This window comes from Schistocerca serialis, chromosome 2 (genome assembly GCF_023864345.2).
Source record: "Schistocerca serialis cubense isolate TAMUIC-IGC-003099 chromosome 2, iqSchSeri2.2, whole genome shotgun sequence".
NCBI classification, from domain to species: Eukaryota; Metazoa; Arthropoda; class Insecta; order Orthoptera; family Acrididae; genus Schistocerca; species Schistocerca serialis.
Window position 1 is genome coordinate 964079816 of NC_064639.1, and position 20499 is coordinate 964100314.

The 20499-nt window shown below is 44.4% G+C and overlaps 1 protein-coding gene across 4 annotated transcripts in view; it reads right to left on the bottom strand.

Moving 5' to 3' along the window:
- Positions 1-20499, bottom strand: part of LOC126458354 (uncharacterized) — a 606831-nt gene that overhangs the window by 24117 nt on the left and 562215 nt on the right. The gene's annotated exons all lie outside the window — the stretch shown is intronic.

The window sequence follows — 20499 nt, forward strand, 5'->3', positions numbered from 1 at the left end:
CAATGCACAATTTCGCCATGCTGTGTTAAGGGTACACTCGTCGTACGACCCACATTAATTTCTTCGATTATTTCACGCAGTTTCGCTTCTCAATTAGCACTGACAACCCTACGCAAACGCCGCTGCTACAGGTCATTAAGTGAAGGCCGTCGGTCGCTGCGTTGCCCGTGGTGAGAGGTAATGCCTGAAAGTTGGTTTTCTAGATATACTCTTGGCACTATGTATCTCGGAATACCACCTCCAATACCATTCCGCATTCAAAGTCTGCGCCGCGCGGGATTAGCCGAGCGGTCTCAGGCGCTGCAGTCATGGACTGTGCGGCTGATCCCGGCGGAGGTTCGAGTCCTCCCTCGGACATGGGTGTGTGTGTTTGTCCTTAGGATAATTTAGGTTAAGTAGTGTGTAAGGTTAGGGACTGGTGACCTTAGCAGTTAAGTCCCATAAGATTTTACACACATATGAACATTTTTGAAAGTCTGCGGCCACAATAATGTTGGAAAACTTTTCACCTGACTCACTTGAGTACAAATGATATCTCCGCCAATGCACTACCTTTTTATACCTTGTGCATGCGATACTATCGCCATCTGTATATGTGCATATCGCTATCCGATGACTTGTCATCTAAGTGTACGCTAATGGCAGAGTACGAATACATTTAAAACTACGTGAATCTATGCATTCAGCTTACCAACAGGATCCAGCTGTCAAAGTTTCTGTCGTGTGGTAACAATTGACATGGGATGAAACGGATGAAAGACACACAAAACTACTGTTTCGTTGTGTATTCTTATGTGCTGGCGACCTGCACCTTCAACAATGCAGTTCACAACGTCACCCCTGCCAAACGGAGGCAGTTCGGTGTAAGTAACACTTGACAGACTCACGGGTGCTCATAAGGCACCACACGGCACGTCACGTTGATACTATCAAGCACATTTGGGACGTGATGGAGGGTGACCAAACTCCGACAAATCCACTTGAAAGATGGAGCGCAGGCGAGCGCTCACGAATTGGGTTGGGTTCCAAAGCTTACAGTGCCTTCTGGATTCAATGCCGCGACCAGATGCTGCCGTGGTCAGGACGCAAGAAGTTACTACACGCTACGAGGTAGATGTGTCTTAACTGCGCGCGAGTGAATATGCACGATCACGTTGGTAGTTTTAAAAACGAAGTTCTCCGATTTGTACTCTCACAATGTACATATGTACATTACACAAGAGAGTAAACGCCATTCTCCCGGAAAATTCCTCCATGAGCCCGAGATTACTTACGCATTATAGTCGACGCTTTTGGATTCTGATTCGAATTTCGCAGATGTATGAGCAGGCCTGCGTTGAGATTGCTCTGTGTCTGCTATACGTGAGGGTCTAACCAGTAAAAGCAATATTCAATTTGGACTGTGTACACAGAAGAAGACATCTCCAAGTAGACTTTCGTCAGACTCGCATTTCCCCGTATCGCTTGCAGCTGCAGCAATTGGGTTGCAGCATCCACAAAACACAGCTAGGGCGTCAACATCCGCAGCGATACGATTACTTTTATGGCAAAGAACGCAGTTCCATCTGTTTACATCGGTCGTTGTTCCCGTCGTACTTTTTGAGCTATGGACAGACGTTTCACAGGCGGCGTCCGCCTGTGTTGGATCATGCTCACGACTGATAGCTCTCTACTGAGACGTGAAGGAAGTGGTCGCTATGGATAGTCCCATCTGCGGCTATCGTCTACAACAGATAGTGCTACTGGTCGGTCAGTCACACTGTGAGAGCAGAGATATACGTAGCTGGTAACAGTATCAGAGCAACGACTTTTTCATTAGAAAAATTCTCTTGCGATACGACTACATCGTCGCCACTCCGGTATGGGACACGTGGACGCCGCATATTATGAATATTCCTCTCCGGTGGTATCAGAATGTAATATATGTGTTGTCTAGTTTCACAAAATGTCTATATTTGTCTGATTTTGGAGACTGTAACAGTGATCTCTGCTTGCTGGCTGCCTTTACACTATAGGAGTCCTAATACATGCAGAGTCTGACAGATACACTTCACCCCCCCCCCTCCCCTCTGCGAAATTAAGCTTTCAAAATAATCAGAAAGTGCAAAAAGAGTCACGAAATTGTTATTTTATGATTTCTGATAACATTTCTCGTGGAGTTACAACACCTACTCCATTCACCATCGAGACCGCTTGTAGTCATTATTTTATACACCATTTATTTTATACACCAGGTCCTTTCTTGACTGAGGGAGAAGTCTTCTTTCTTAGATTCAATTACAGTAAAAAATATACCAACTCTAATAGGAGCATGTTTATACAATGAAGAGGAAATCAAATTGAGAATTGTTGATTGAGGTTGCTGAAAGTGGAACTGCGAGGCATATTCCGCGAATATACCGTAAATATTTGCTCGTGAAAGCCGAAAAACAGAACAAGCACCAAAAATTGTTAGATGAGACGAGTACAAGTTTCCCATCACTCACGTCAGAACAATCCTTGCGGCCTGCTTATGTCTTTGATTACGGCGCAATTTTACACGCTGACAAAAAATTCTTACGTGAAAGTGAAGCTGAAAAACAAATATTCCTAGGATCTGTTTCAACTTACAAATACGTAACTTGCTGTAAGGTTCATATTTACTGGGAATGAGACGCAGATATTGACAGTAAGTATGGATCTAAATTAAAGTTTAGACACAGTGGACCACCACCACGGGACGCTCGAGGCATGGAAAATGGTCGTCTGGGCTTAAGAGTCGCTGTACCCGTTGCTATACTTTGATGGCCACATCGAAGACATCGAAAATTCCTGAGTTTACGCATTCCGCTTACCGACAGGTTTCTGTTCATGCGTCTATTGAAGTTTTTGTGATGTGAAAGTTGTTGACACGGGATGATATGAGACTCTTGTGTTTCTGCATTTTCCTATCATCGGCGAATGATGCTGGAACCTACTGTTGGATCATGTATTGCTATCTGCTGGCGACCTACACTTTCAGCAATACAATGCACCACGTCACCACTGCCATTTGAGTTTAATACCTTACGAAAACAGTTTAATACCTTACGAAAACAGCGCAGGTGAAATGATTATAGAGCACATAGAAAGGAACAACAGAGCAGAGAATGGAATCTTCTGTTCAGTAAGTAGTGTAGGACTGAAAATGTGTAGAGGTAATCTAAGAATCGCCTTTGCCTTCTTTCTATTTGGAAAACGAATATTTTAGCCAGTTATATGTTATGTAAAATCTGATACAATGTGGCATTTGTGACGGATGTAGCATTAACGTCATGTCAAGAACCAGTAAGAATCATTGGTCAATTGATCGGAACCTTGCTTTTATTGACCTGGTAACTAACGAGATCCACACATGGTTTGTAGGAATTCTCAGACTCAAGCCGGACTTATTCGAAATTGATGATTTTAAAAGAGGGCCAACACTACTAGCAATAATTGTATAACTGAAAAAAAGGAACGGAGCACACGTTCACGGCGAGTGGCAGAGAGAACTACTGTGTGTCACAACTAGTGAAGAATGCAAGGAACTACTGCAGTACAAAGACCAACATTGCTATGTTCTAAATACCCGAGAGCATCGTTCTAATTCAGCACGCGCGTCAAGACACCGACAGCGCAATGATTCACGGTCCACTGTAGACAGGTGCAGTTGTGGACAATGACTGAAAGCAGAGCTTTGTCCTACAGCTGACTCACTCGTACGATCTCCTCCGTAGCACCGCATCGCCTCGGATGGCTTTCACGGTCACTATCAAACTAGTGAATCACTGGAATATGTTGCACTGCTGATCTCCTCAGTGGTTATTTCCCTGACTTTGCAAGGAAGCGGGGGCGTAATATACGCTTACCGGGCGTGACTCAAGTACTAATGTTGGTACGGCCAGCAGCAGCAGGGTGACTGACTGCCACTATGTAAATAATAAGACTCAGGCCTTGGAAAGAATCCTGCGTTATGTCAATTTTTCATGCGTGCGACTTCCCTCTTTCTTGTTATTACTGTTCATTACAATTATAATCTCCAAATCCTTTCGAAGCGAAGTCAGCTGCTGAGCCTTCAGTCCGACTTTTGTCTTCCCCTCCTCAGGTCGTAGTATTTTCCAGCTGGTGGATGTCCTATTCTTCAGGGACCAGACGATAACCATCTTTATCTATTAATCTACTAAGAACTATCTTAGTCAAATTTTCCGTCCATTTCCACTTGCAGTAGTCTTCCTCCTCTGACGGAATATATATTTTTTAAAAATATGTTCAGAACCTAATAACTATATTAATGTCTAGATATTTCATTAATCGTCATATTTTTACCGCAAAAAGTTGTCGAAAGAATTACCCGAACAGAAAGGAGAATTAGCGATTAGCCCTAAATATCTGTAATACTAAGGAGATGCCTCTCTTAGTAAAAAAGGAAACGAATGGTTTTACTACTTTGATTATTACATGATACATATGGAAACTGGTACTATTTTAATCTAATAGAAGTAATGTACGTGTGATTAGTTTCAGCATAATCATATATAGTTTCATTATTTACGATGACAAAAAATGTGTTTACTGTATTCGGGAACCAGAAAATGGTGCACTGTAGCATTGAAATCGATAGCAATAAAAGAAAGATCATTAAAAACACTTGGTATTCCCTGGTCTATGTGAAGGTAGACGTACGAAGATATTGGCACTCCTGTCTCGACCGGAGAGTGGCCTTCGAACTTCATGCTACATCTGCATCTGCATCTACATGACTAATCTGTTATCCACAATTTTTTGGCAGAGGGTGTTGACAGAACCACTTTCAGACCATTTCCCTGCCGTTCCGCTCTCAGATAGCACGTGGCAAAAATAACTAAATCTTTCCGTGCGAGCTCTGGTTTCTCTTGTTTTATCACGATTGTCATTTGTCCCTACGTAGGTGACAGTCAACAAATTATTTTGGTCATTGGAAATACGTGAAAATATATCGCCATAACGAGAAACTCTTGTTTTAATGACTGCCACCTCAAATCGCTTACAAGATCCGCTACTCTCTCACCACTATTTCGCGATAACACAAAACGAGTTGTTGTCATTTAACCTTTCTCGATGTCCTCCCTCAATCCTATCTGGCAAGGATCACATACCGTGCAGCAGTACTCCGGCAGAGGACGTACGAGTGTAGTGTAGGCATACTCGTTAGTGTATGTGGTGCATCTCAGTATTCTACCAGTAAGACGCAGTCTTTGGTTCGCCTTCTCCACGGATTTTGTGTGTGATGGTTCCAATTTAATTTATTCGTAATTGTAATCTCTGTGTATTTAGTTGAATGGACAACCATTAAATTTCTATTATTCACCGTGTAACCGAAATTTAACGGATTAAAAGAGCTAAGAAAGGAACTAGGAAACGATCTAATAGAAGGTGGACAGATGGCATTAGAAAACATGCAGCAGTAATACAGATGAATTTGGCTGAAGGCTGTAATATCTTTAGAAGTAGCTGGATGAGACAAGCCAGCAGTGGATACCGAATGGCTGAGTTTTTACACACGTAAAATAGCCCCCTGGGAGTGGCTCTACAGGGACTGCAGAGTCAATTGTTATTTTTTGGGCGCTCATAAGAAGTGCTTTGATGCACCGACATTATGCATACGATACGATATTGTTGTTCCTGTGTTCTGAATTACTATGCAAAGAACCTTTAGCCGGCCGCTGTGGCCGAGCGGTTCTCGGCGCTTCAGTCCGGAACCGTAGTGCTGCTACAGTCGCAGGTTCGAATCTTGCCTCGGGCATGGATGTATGTGATGTCCTTGTAGTTTTAAGACGAGGGGACTCATGACCTCAGATGTTAAGTCCCATAGTCCTTAGAGCCATTTGAAAGTTCTTTTGGATATGCATGCAACGGATGTACGAGTACAGTATTAGACGCGTGGTTGATGACGTATGGAAGTTTGGGCCTGCCCCTGAGTCGTGCCCGGACAGCCAGATGGTAAGACGACCGCTCGCGATTCGCGGGATATCCGGGTTCGAGTGCGGTCCGGCATAAATTTTCACGGTCGTCATTCCATTCTACAGCTGATGGTTGTCCATATTCGCAGTTCCGAATACATGTAATGCATGAGATTATATATAGTCACTTATTCCTAGAGCAGGTAGCATTGGTGAAAACTAAAGTTCCGGTAATCCTATGTCCGGAAACCAGTACCTCTTGAGACAAGGGCAAATCTGCCCATCAGTCCGTTACGTGGAAGTAGATACTCCAGGCAGCGCTGCAATTAGTTGCTGCGCATCCTGACGCATCTTCAACCGTTCTTCGCGGTGTCCAAACAGCCAGAAATCCAGTGGATTGAAGTCCGGTGAACCGGTAGGCATTTTTGAGCAACCCGACGCCTATGGAACGTTGCGGTGAAGTACTGCCGTACGATCCGTAGAAAATGTGGTAATGCCCAGTTATGTGTAAACCACAGTGGTCGTTTTCCTGCAAGGGCAACGTTGGTAATTCATCGCGCTGAAATCGATGGCACACAACTCTTGTCAATCTGTTTGCTTAAGTGTATGGCTCTGTCTGAGTCTGTCACCGGCAACTGCTGCCCATACACTGATGTGGCGATCCTGATGCTTCGTTGCATTTGCCCACATGTGCGTTCTGTGATAATTTACTATGCCATCTCTTGTGAAAAAGGCATTGGGGTTTCTGACATATAAGTATCGGAACTTTTCTTTTAGTTTTGAACAATACTGCTTCCTGTAGGAATGTCTCTCTCTCTCTCTCTCTCTCTCTCTCTCTCTCTCTCTCTCTCACACACACACACACACACACACACACACACACAAGAAAGTTTAGTGAACATGGGCTCTAAAATGCGTATCTTAAGGGCTATGACCACTTGTTCATCTTAGATACTATGAAAGATCTCTTCTACTGCAAGCTCTTTGCTTTCCATAGTTTGAGGAGGAGGTAGTGTGGACCAAAACAAGTAAAAAATGTCCAGTAAGCATGATCTTGTAACTCATTTAGATATAACTAGCAGTATCGCACTCGTCACACGATTCGACAAGTCATCTTTTCGTAGTTCTCAGGATATTAATTGAAGGGTACGGTGCAAAGCGAGAAAACTGTTATTAGGAAACCGGTGCTATGCATTTGATTACGTCCATGAATCTACTTTGCTCTACAGAGGTTCAGAGGGACCGAGCAGATACCTCAAATCGGCCTCAGCTCCTTTCCTGTCGCGCTGGCTGTGTGTGCCTGGCTTGTGCTCAGCAATGGGACGGCGACCACTCGCCGTGAAATTGTCATCGGTGCGTTTTCCGGCGCTCCCCCCTCCTTGGGGCGTGTCACGAATGCTAACAGCAAGTCCTTTTCTGTGTGGGACCAGGCAGCACGTAGCTAGGTGCGCTCAAAGGGAAACTTGAACGTCTTGTCGCCGTAGAGATCATTGGAGAGAGAGAGAGCTCTAACTCAGCTGGACGAGCGTTGGGGAAAGAATCAATCGTCGTGATCTCAAAGGAGGCAGCCCGGCCTTTGCTGTTTCCGTCGCGACGAAAAAAGTAAAAAGGCTAAAAGCAATACAGGCTTAACACCAATTATTCTCTGTGGTAAAGTTCAACGCACAGAAGAAAACTGATTACGACAAAGAGACTTTACTGACAGAAGACAACATTCCATCAAAGTCTGTTCGATAAAGGGCTTTTAAAGGAAAAGAACCTTGAATGTTTCAATCACTGAACTCTAGAATAGAAACAGATATTTTATCTTCATAAAACAACGTATTCTGTCAGTCTTCAGTTGAGCGTAACATGCACCTTCAGAACCATGTGTGCGTCAAGGCACTTCTCGCGATCTCCGTAAATGTAACAAACTTAGAGACGTCCTATTCCCTATTGTTCGTTCTCGAGGAATTATTTATGTATATAGAACCTCAGCCACTAGATACCCACGACAGGACAGTCTTCTCCAGCTTCTAAAAGCATTAAGATGGTTCAGCAACATCGGTCTGTAGTGGAGAAACCGGTTGGAAACTTTCCTCACGTCAGCACGTTGTAGATGTCGGCACCGGCGGCAACCTTGTGTGAATGCTCTGAAAAGCTAATCATTTGCATATCACAGTATCTTCTTCCTGTCGGTTCAATTTCGCGTCTGTAGCACGCATCTTCGTGGTGTAGCAATTTTAATGGCCAGTAGTGTACTAGGGAATAGCTTCCAAGGTGCTCGGCAGTACAGTAGCTTAGGCCGGAGGCAGCCAGTGGACCTCCAGAGCTGAGCGGAGTCGACAGACGGGCCGCGGGCGCTCGCAGCGGCCGCTATTAATAGGCTGGAGAGAGGAGAGAAGTGTAGTGGAGTGTAGCAGCTAGCTTCCCAGCGCCGGCGGCTGCAGGAAGTCCTCGTAGGCACTTCCCAGCTCGGCACCAGGGGGCAGCGTCACAGAAAAGCCCCACGCTGGGCGCCGGCTCTGCATTCGCCACTGCCGCCATTGTACGCGGCCGGGTTCGAGGACGGGGGTATGAATGGTTGCCGACGCACAGAGACTTTACTCGCGTAATTTTCACACGGTACCTTGCCCTTACGGCGTTCCCAAAGCACGGGCCGTCGTAAAGACACGAATGGTCCATGCGTGAAATTGCTGGGGCGGGATACAGTAAGTCGTTTCCTCACGGAGCCAATGTCTCAAAATGGTCAGGCAATAGCCATACCGCCATCGCAGTACAGGAGACGCGTCGTCAAAGATACACAAAGAGGACTAAGCGAGCGATGGCGTTTCAGATAACTGCACTAGCGAGTCTCTTCGAATACAAGTAGCTGGCCTCGCAGCTGGTTGCTCTAGCGTTGGAAAGAAATCCGAAAAGTTGGTCATTACATATGGAAAAACGTATCACCACAGCTGTATCTTGAGAACGTCTTTATTGTATCACACGACTAGTTTCGGCGGCACATTACCGCCATCCTCGGGCCCACTGCCAAAAGAATATTTGATTTCCTTGGCGCATTTACTGTGGGATTCTTGTTACTAGCACATGTGGGCTAGCTTTCATCAGGAGTCTATGCTCGATACAATTTGTCTTCAATTGGCAGTGGGCCTGAGGATAGCGGTAATGTGCCGCCGAAACTGGTCGTGTGATACAATAACGACATCCTGAAGATACAGCTGTGGCGGTAGTTTTTCCCATGTATATCATCAGCTGAAGTCCCTCATCTATGCAATAAGTGGCCATTAGTTTCTTTCGCTTAATCTAACGTTCGCGGGTGCAAATCTTTATTAAGTCTGTTGTTTTATTTTGAGACTGGTAACGTACTGAGAACAATAAGGGCTAAGAACATTGGAAAAAGTCACAAATTAAGTCCTAGACCTAGATGCACAATCACGTGGGGGAACACAGGCGAGAATAAAACGTGCCACTTATAGCTTTGCATTCTCAGTGCCGAGAGGTCAGACGTCCCAGGAGGTAAATTTAAAACCTGTTTGAAGTTTTTCGTTCTTTCTTTAAAATGGAGAATGAACTCTTACACAATAAAGACTCTGTTCCGTATGTCACCTAAATAATTTGTGGATAACGAGTCTTGTTCGATCTCCTCTAGCGACAACTCATGCTTGCAGTCGCGTGTAGCAAATTGTTGAAGAGTTGTGTCGTTAATGATAGCTCGTTTTTATTTAGAACTAGTGTAATTTTAGTTAAATCCCGTGACTGGAGCCGTAAATAGCTTGGTATGTGGAAAACGGTTATTACGAGTTACGTCAATTTACAGGGGAAAACTTAATGGCATTACCATATCGTATGTATTTCGATATGCGGAGGACGGTACCAGTACATATCGCACAGTAGTCAAGAGTCTAGGCTAGTTTTTTTTTTAAGTCATGATTTCGATTCTTGCTTCAGTCAGCCTGGTTTACGCTTCTGATGTTGCTCCAAAAATCACTGTGGGTCAAAGATCCGTTCACTATCTACGACAAGTCTTGTATTTGATGAGCTAGGAAAATTGCGTGGTAGTTCTGCAGCTACTCAGTTATCGTCAAAACACTCAGTGGAACCTGTTGCAAACCAACGCATTGTAGCTTCCTTGCGGATTAAATCTGTATGCCGGACCTAGAATCGAACGCGGGACATATGCCTTTCACGGGCAAGTGGTCCACGACTGAGCTACCCAAGTACGACTCACGACCCGCCCTCACAGCTTACTTGCACACAGTTTCAATCTGCCAGGAAGTTTCATACCAGCGCACACTCCGTTGCAGAGTGAAAATTTCATTCTGGCGGCGCGTTGTAGATAAACCAGCAATACGCTATATACCTCCAACAAAGGCTTCTCTGCTTGCCATACACAAGTAATTCTCAGGCTCCATTTACCAAAATAATGAAGTGGTGTTAAAAGAAAAAAACTGTAACAGGCAGTTGCTCTCTCCATTGTTACCTCAAATGACGTTTTAGTCTCTGTCGACAAGCAAATCGCACAGGAGTCCCATCTCAACGTATCTGTGTGGAGTTTAGTGTTATACGGAGAGGAAACGCGGACGATAAACAATTCACAGAAAAAGAGAAGGGAAGATTTTGATATTTTATGCTGCAGAAGAATGCTGAAGATTAGGTGGGACAGATCGGATTATCAACGATGATATTACTTAATCAAATTGCGAAGAAAAATTTATGGAACAACTTTACTGAAGGGATATATTTAGAGACAAATCCTACAACATATTAATTTGGTAATGGACAGAAGTGTGGAGGAGAGGGTAAAATTACACAAGGAGACCACGACTTGAATACACTAAGAAGGTTCAAAAGGATGCAGACTGCAGTGTTTATGCAAGGACAAAGATGCTAGACTTGCGTGAAGAGCTGTTTCAAAACGTCTTCGGACTGAAGACGACGACGACGAGGTACGATTTTGGCTTTTACGCAAAGTATTAGAGGAACACTATGTTTTGCTTGACACCACAATGAGGGTTGGAATTGCAGCCTTTCCGACACGTTACTAGCTCGTTACAGCTATACTGCCCTTCTTTGTCCACCCATCCGACAACAAGCGAACCATTCATTACCGTATTTGTCGAACGTGGCAGCTATAAATTACATGCACAGGGGTAATAATTCGCCAGTTAGAGGTGCAGACATGCGAGACGTCCGCAAGAGACAGCCCGCCGTCCATTTTACGGAAACGGGAGCAAAAAGCCAGCACCGCTTTTCCTAAGCAGGCACTGATTTACGGCGCTGAACTGCAGGCTATGACGCGCCGCTCGATAAGACGTTGCGTGGATTATGGAGCCATATAAGTAGACAGCGCTAGTTATATATAGTCCGTGGACCGCGAGGAGCGCGCTCAGAACTTCATCACCCCTGACGCGCGATTAGATTGCCGCCATTCGGCGTCGGATGGGAGGAGTGAGGAGGGAAAGAGGGGGGGGGGGCAGCTGAAAAGGCTGTGAGAGGGGGGGCAGCCCATCTAGCCCTTGTACGGCCGAAGTATGCATCTCGTGTCTGTGGGTACAAGACAACTGAGAAGCTACGTTTTCATATGACCCATGCTGGATGTTGAAATACGCCCAATCTTTCATTATAAAATCACTGAAGCTCATGTTTTGTTCGAGTCACCAAATATGTATTCCAAATCAGTTGGATTTCGTGAGATGAAATATAGTTCTATCATTTCTCCGTTCTTTCACTTCCTTAATTGTTTTCAATGGTTCAAATGGCTCTGAGCACTATGGGACTTAACAACTGAGGTCATCAGTCCCCTAGAAATTAGAACTACTTAAACCTAACTAACCTAAGGACATCACATACATCCATGCCCGCGGCAGGATTCGAACCTGTGACCGTAGCAGCCACGTGGTTCCCGGCTGAAGCGCCTAGAACCGCTCGGCCACAACGACCGGCTAAATTTCGCTAAATGCAATAAGTTTTATTATAGTGTTTACAAACAGTGCTTGGTGCAGATTTTATGAACGGAAATGAAAAATATTGATCTGTGTGTGTTCAGTGGGGCTAGCAATATTTTCCGTTGTCAATGGCTCGAGTTCCTTTCTGTCATTCTTGAATTGCAGGAAATTCTCATATTTTCATGAAGCGGAACACCACGGTCGTCTGCTGCCATAGGCCATTAACGCCACATTTCGCGCTCCGTCCCAACTGATACGTTCGTTGTAGACCCACAACGATTACTGCAGTTATTTCACGCACTGTTGCTTGTCTGTTAGCACTGACAGCGTTGGTCGTGGTGCGAGGTAATGCCTGAAATGTGGTATTCTCATCACGTTACTGACAGTATGGATTTTGGAATAATGAATTCCCTAAAGATTTCCGAAATTAAGTTTCCCATATGTCTTGCTCCACCCACCATATCGCGTTCAAAGTCTGTTAATTCCCGTCACGCGGCCATAATCGCGTCGGAAGCCTTTTCACATTAATCATATGAGTACAAGAGAAGCACCGCCAATGCACTGCCCTTCTATAGCTTGTGTGTTTTTAGCAAACACAACACGTCTACAGACGTTAAAGTAGCCTCTGGCGTGCCACGGGGGAGTGTTATGGGACCATTACCTTTCACAATATATATAAATGACCTAGTAGATAGTGTCGGAAACTCCATGCGGCTTTTCGCGGTTGATGCTGTAGTATACAGAGAAGTTGCAGCATTAGAAAATTGCAGTGAAATGCAGGAAGATCTGTAGCGGATAGGCACTTGGTGCAGGGAGTGGCAACTGACCCTTAACATAGACAAATGTAATGTATTGCGAATACATAGAAAGAAGGATCCTTTATTGTATGATTATATGATAGCGGAACAAACACTGGTAACAGTTACTTCTGTAAAATATCTGGGAGTATGCGTACGGAACGATTTGAAGTGGAATGATCATATAAAATTAATTGTTGGTAAGGCTGGTGCCAGGTTGAGATTCATTGGGAGAGTCCTTAGAAAATGTAGTCCATCAGCAAAGGAGGTGGCTTACAAAACGCTCGTTCGACCTATACTTGAGTATTGCTCATCAGTGTGGGATCCATGCCAGGTCGGGTTGACGGAGGAGGTAGAGAAGATCCAAAGAAGAGCGGCGCGTTTCATCACAGGGTTATTTGGTAAGCGTGATAGCGTTACGGAGATGTTTAGCAAATTCAAGTGGCAGACTCTGCAAGAGGGGCGCTCTGCATCGCGGTGTAGCTTGCTGTCCTGGTTTCGAGAGGATGCGTTTCTGGATGAGGTATCGAATATATTGCTTTCCCCTACTTATACCTCCCGAGGAGATCACGAATGTAAAATTAGAGAGATTCGAGGGCGCACGGAGGCTTTCCGGCAGTTGTTCTTCTCGCGAACTATACGTGACTGGAACAGGAAAGGGAGGCAATGACAGTAGCACGTAAAGTGCCCTCCGCCACACACCGTTGAGTGGCTTGGGGAGTATAAATGTAGATGTAGATGTGTGGATATAGTTATCCCATGAGTTCCGTCACCTCATTGCAATCGTTTGGGATAGATGTAAACAACAGCCGTTGATGCTTCGACCTTCCGATCGTGATAAAGGAGAACAAAACGGGGGGAGCAGACGGCCGCTTCGTCACGTGCTCAAGCCATTACAGTGCCCAGACGGCTGGGTGCGCGGCGGCTGGCCGCTATCTTGAGAAGAAGCAGCTGTAACTGGAGTCATTAAGAGCGGGACCGATTCCGGCTGCGAGCGCGTTTTTTTTGCCGCGGTGAGCGGACATAAGTCACCGGCCGGAGCTGAGCCGCGGGCAGGCTGTTGCGCAGCGCCGTTCAACGCCATCAATCGTGATTAACGAGGCCAGCCACGGCCGGCGCCGTGTGATGGGAGGCCGCCGGCTCCTGGCCGCACTGCACACCTGGGGGTGAAGGGTCGTGCCGGCTACTGTCCTCTCACGTCAGCAGCAGCTTGTACGTATGTCAGCTACAGCCGTTAACTACCAGCACTGCCCACTTACCACGCCAACAAGGAGGCGGTTGACGTTTGCCGCTGCCACTTCCTGTCTCGGCGCCCCTCGCTCACAGCGAACACTTCGCGGAGTGACCACAGTACTGACAAGGGAACCTCCCCATCGCACCCTCCCTCAGATTTAGTTATAAGTTGGCACAGTGGATAGGCCTTGAAAAACTGAACACAGATCAATCGAGAAAACAGGAAGAAGTTGTGTGGAACTATGAAAAAAGTAAGCAAAATATACAAACTGGGTAGTCCATGTGCAAGATATGCAACATCAAGGACAGTGTGAGCTCAGGAGCGCCGTGGTCCCGTGGTTAGCGAGTGCAGCTGTGGAAGGAGAGGTCCTTGGTTCAAGGCTTCCCTCGAGTGAAAAGTTTAATTTTTTATACAGCCTATACAGGACAGAAGGATCACGCATTGTACAATTTTAGTGTGGGAGTAGACGTGATTACCATTCCTCCAGGTTGTACACCTCTTGTGAAACCGTTAGATGTGTTTGGTTTTCGGCAAGTGAAATACTTTGTGAAAAGATTCTATGATTTTGCGAAGCTGCACAGGCGCACAGAGCATTATTGTTTACGTGATCGTGTGTCAATTATCAAAGTTCAGGCATTCACACATAATCAACTTCGCTCTCCAAAATTACAGGACATGTTCAGATTTGCTTGGACATATGCAGGATTTGACGGTCTACAGAGGGAAAAATTTGAAAACGTTAAAAACATGTTTAGACACAGCACAGGGAAAACTGTGCGACTGTGAAACTGTTGCATTCATTTGTTGCAGTTTATGTGACTAACTCTTACGTTTTCATCTCTTTCTTTGGAGTGATTATCACATCCACAAGAAAACCTAAATCGGGCAAGGTAGGAGAATCTTTTTACCCATTCGCCAAGTGTACAAGTTAGGTGGGTCGACAACATATTCCTGTCATGTGACGCACATGCCGTCACCAGTGTCGTATAGAATGTATCAGACGTGTTTTCCTGTGGAGGAATCGGTTGACCTATGACCTTGCGATCAAATGTTTTCCGTTTCCATTGGAGAGGCACGTCCTTTCGTCTACTAATCGCACGGTTTTGCGGTGCGGTCGCAAAACACAAACACTAAACTTATTACGGTGAACAGAGACGTCAATGAACGAACGGACAGATCATAACTTTGCCAAAATAAAGAAAGTAAACTTTTCACTCGAGGGAAGCCTTGAACCAAAGACCTCTCCTTCCACAGCTGCACACGCTAACCAGGGGACCACGGCGCTCCTGAGCTCACACTCTCCTTGATGTTGTATATCTTGAACATGGACTACCCAGTTTGTATATTTTGCTTATTTTTTCATAGTTCCACACAACTTCTTCCTGTTTTCTCGATTGATCTGTGTTCAGTTTTTCAAGGCCTATCCACTGTGCCAACTTATAACTAAATCTGAGGGGGGTGCGATGGGGAGGTTCCCTTGTTAGGCGGCGTCAGTGTACTTTGAGGCTGAGGGAGGGATGGTGTAGGAGGAACGAATGCTTTTTCAAGAAGAAAACAATCTTGAAAATTGACACACATGCTTGGAATGACATGGGGTTTTACTAGAACAAAAAAAAAGTTCACAAAATGTCCGACAGATGGCGCTGGACAGCAAAGTAACTGCTACCGTGACGGGTGAGAGGTATGCCGATATGTTACAGAATCGCATCATCCCCAGACTGGCTGATAAACACCTGCTGGAACGTACGATGTTTATGCGGGATGGCGCTCCACCCCATATTGCTAGACGCGTAGAAGATCTCTTGCGCGCGTCGTTTGGTGACGATCGTGTGCTCAGCCGCCACTTTCGTCATGCTAGGCCTCCCAGGTCCCCAGACCTCAGACCGTGCGATTATTGGCTTTGGGGTTACCAGAAGTTGCAAGTGTATCGTGATCGACCGACATCTCTAGGGATGGTGAAAGACAACATCCGACGCCATTGCCTCACCATAACTCCGGACATGGTTTACAGTGCTCTTCACAACATTATTCCTCGACTACAGATATTTTTGAGGAATGATGGTGGACATATTGAGCATTTCCTGTAAAGAACATCATTTTTGCTTTGTCTTACATTGTTATGCTAATTATTGCTATTCTAATCAGATGAAGCGCCATCTGTCGGACATTTTTTGAACTTTTGTATTTTTTGGTTCTAATAAACCCCATGTCATTCCAAGCATGTGTGTCAATTTGTACCTCTCTATCTACATTATTCTGTGATTTATTCAGTTTTCAAATTTATGCTGACTTTTTGATCACCTGGTATACAGAGCGTCCGGAAATTCCCGTTATAAACTTCTAGGACGCGTAAGAGAAGTGAGTATATAATATTTTGGGTTCCTATTCACGTCCGGAAACGAAACGTTCTTATTCAGACGTTCAACTCATCCATTTCTGCTTGAGTAATTGAATTAGGCGTGACGCAGTACCAGAAGGAAACACCCATTAATCACTTAAGCACATTCACACAAGCTACGACATTGCCGCGAATAAAACAGTGACCCGTATATACAGTAAGTTTCCTTTAATTTACGTCTATGGTCACAAATTTTTTGTTAACAGATTACCGGTTTCGGTCTATAATGATCATCATCAGACCTGTTTTTATAAAAACAAAGTCCTAATGTACTGCAGCCATAGTGGCGTCGTCAAATGTTAAATGCAAAATCAGCACCAGCATCGTCAAATATATATAAATAGCATCATATGCACTGACTGACAACATGACTCGTGCATATGATATATATGCTGGTGCTGATTTTGCATTTGGTTCAAATGGCTCTGAGCACTATGGGACTTAACTTCTGAGGTCATCAGTCCCATAGAACTTAGAACTACTTAAACCTAACTAACCTAAGGACATCACACACATCCAGGCCCGAGGCAGGATTCGAACCTGCGACCATAGCGGTCGCGCGGTTCCAGACTGTAGCGCCTAGAACCGCTCGGCCACTTCGGCCGGCATTTAACATTTGACGATGGCACTACGGCTACAGTACATTAGGACTTTATTTTTATAAAACAGATCTGATGATGATCATTACAGACCGAAACCGGCAATCTGTTAACAGAAAGTTTGTGACCATAGACGTAAATTAAAGGAAACTTATTAAGCACACTTGTTTGCATTAACACGTAAATATTAAATATTTACATCTTCTGAAAAACAAAAAGGAACCCAGTTTAGGGTATATGCAGAACATGAAGTTTGAGTTAATAGAAAAAAATGTGCTTGAGTGATAAATGGATGTTTCGTTATGTTTCCTCTCGAACTGTTACCTAATAACTGTACAGTGTCAGCTCACTTAATGCCTCAAGCAGAAGTGGATGAGTTAAACATCTGAATTGAAACCGCCGTGGAACGGATACGGTGAGTTTCTGGACATGGGTTCCTATTCAAAATATAATGTACTCACTCCCCTCTACAAGTCCTAGAAGTTTGTAAAGGAAATATCCGAACAAACGCGTTTCACCATTTTGGGGCATTGTCCAATCATCCACAAAGAAAGGGCGCATGGTCCTATCAGGCACTTCTCCAACAAGTAAATAATGTTTGTTTGCATTATACTAAGTAATTTTTCGCTTACGACCATTTTTAAACCACTTGTTGGTTAGTTGTGGGATGCATAATAGGACCGTGTCCCCTATTTTTATTAATATTTACCTTTTCTTCCTTTCTTTGTTAATCATCTGATCATTCGTCAAAAGGGTGCAACGCGTTGTCTATCGGAATCAGAGACAGAAACACCGTAGTTGTTTTAAGTGTCTGTTTCTGTAAATGTGACGCAGTCGTGGATATAACAGTGTCTGAAAGATTTCATTCAAATGCTAATATGTGGTGAATCTGAAGTAGGCGGCTGAGTCGAGAGCTATTCCGGGGCGGAGCGAGCACAACTGGCCTCCTAAAAAGTGTGCCCGCTGACCCCCGCCTCCGGCAGTTTAGCACCGGACCAGGAGGGACTGCCCTACCGGATATGGCGCGTGGGCCTTTTGTGCCTTCATCTTCATCAGCGGCTGACTCAGGCGTCCTGCCCGGCATTCCTGCGCCAGCAGCAGGAAGCGGCTTCTTCCACTCTTACTGTGCTCTCAGCTGCCCGTGGACGCACCTAGCTCCACTTTCACCAACTCGTTCAGATCCGTCTATTGTCGCCAAAGGCTGACGCTGCCGAGACCTCAAGCTCGGCTTATCGCGTCTGTCTCATACGATGACGTCTGTCTCGCTATTGTTACTAGTAGCGACAACGAAGTCCTTTCTTTACGGGCTGAATTTCCGTTCTTTGACTTTGAAAAATGCTCAGTTTTTGTGGCTGTCAGTCAGATGTAACTGATTTAGCAGAAAAAATAAAAAAATATGTTTTTGGACCTTTACTTAATTTCTTCCAAAAAGGGACTAGAGAGTCCCATCAGGTCACAATCGGCAAACGTTACTTCAAGAGAAGTGGCGCTCATAAAAACACTTTTTCTCTCTCGTTGCCATATAAAAACACATACTTTGGGAACACTTCGAATGACGTCTTGATTCTATATTATAAGCAACCCAGTTGTCACATCTCCCACGACAAACAACAAAATTTGACCATGACCTCCAACATTTTGAATTCAAATTTCATTTGGAACTTAAGTGTTCTTTTGTCCTGCAAAGACTTGGGAGATGTTTCTTGTTATCACTGCTGTCTTCAAGCTGAATTTCTTCAGCTTCTGAGCCGGCCGTTGTGGCCGAGCGTTTCTAGGCGCTTCAGTCAGGAACCGCGCTGCTGCTACGGTCGCAGGTTCGAATCCTGCCTCGTGCATGGATGTGTGTGATATCCTTAGGGTAATTAGGTTTAAGTAGTTCTAAGTCTAGGGGACTGATGACCTTAGATGTTAAGTCCCATAGTGCGTAGAGCCATTTGAACCATTTTCTTCAGCTGCTGCAAAATAAGTGGAAGTATTCTGCTAATGACTAATATATAACGTAGTGTTATTTTTCGTTTGTTTGGCAGCCTTGAAAGTTCTCGCATGTGTTAACAGCGTACCACACTAAAAAGAAACAGACTGCCTCAATCCCGTCATGCCTTGAAAGATAGGCTTTTTTTCTGTGGGCCTGAGAACCGAGATTCCCGCCAGATCATAAAGGGCTGACAAGGAAAGCAGTTCAAGACTTTACCAGATCAACTCTCACTTTACGTTATATTAAAACAAAAGAGAGCGAAATGTTACTATCATTACTTCCTTAAGGTTAAAATACCTATCTATAATTTGCTTCTGACGTTTTCAAAAATGGCTCTGAGCACTATGCGACTTAACTTCTGAGGTCATCAGTCGCCTAGAACTCAGAACTAAGTAAACATAACTAACCTAAGGACATGACACACATCCATGCCGAAGGCAGGATTCGAACTTGCGACCGTAGCGGTCGCTCGGTTCCAGACGGTAGCGGCCACTCCGACCGGCCTCTGACGTTTTCACTTCTTTGCTATCCAGTATGGCGTAGTCCGGCATGTGTGCAAGAAATTCGTTTTCTGGCTTTTTTTTTTTTTTGTCTGTTGATGTCCAACTGTCATTCCCAAGGCGCGGCCGTTATTTTGAAGAATTTTAGATGTACCTTTCGTCTGCTACGTCGAAAGTCTATCTTAATTGTTCCGCACACTGATATTTATTTAAAATACTTTTACAGGACTAAAAAATGATTGTAGCCTTCAGTGACAGGTTGCAATGTCGGGCTTTTTAAAAGAGCATCAATTTTTGTCTCAGTCATACAGGAGGGCAGTGAACTAACTTTTACGTGCATGGCTACTAGGATCAAAATAGTCGAAAATAACCTTCTAGGTGTTTTTCCTTGGTCACATGACTTACAATGTAGCATACTACAAGCGTGCGGTATCCGTAAGGAGAACTTTTACGAAGGAAACCCAACATTTTGGGTGCTTTACTTCAGTTTTTACAATCGGTATAAACACTCTACTGCTTCTGAGTCCTTATTACGTTATCAGGTTGATACTCCCTTCTAAAACAGAGTTGTTCACTTTGAACGAAGTGATTTTGTTTCGAGTAAGAGAAAAGAACTAGCATATGTCTGACCAGGAAGCTATTAATTTCCTTTATTAGTTCACGAAGACACACTATTTTTACGATATGGAAACGATACACGTATGTTGAAATATGCGTACTGGATCTGCAAAAATGAAGATGCCTAGCAGTAACCCTGTATATGTTCATTGCTCTCAGTTGCGAAAGCTTCTGTACAGCATCGATAGTGTTAATACGAAAGCATAAGTTTTTTAGACATTGAAAATCTCCTAAAAACCGAGGTACAATAATGTTATTCTAGCGATCACTACATACGGTTTTCTGTAATATGTTTGAGCGCGACTGGTATAATAAAACAGTTTCACAGCTTCAACGTTTACGTAGATGGAATTCTGAGAGCCTTAAGAGGTCCCTGACATCAGTAAGGAAATTTTACTCTTTCTTAATATTATTATGAAAGTACTGATAGTCTCACGCTAGTCTGCTGAAAAAGAAATAGGAACAACTAATTTACAGCAGACACTCGCAAACATATTTCACCGAGCTAGCAGAAT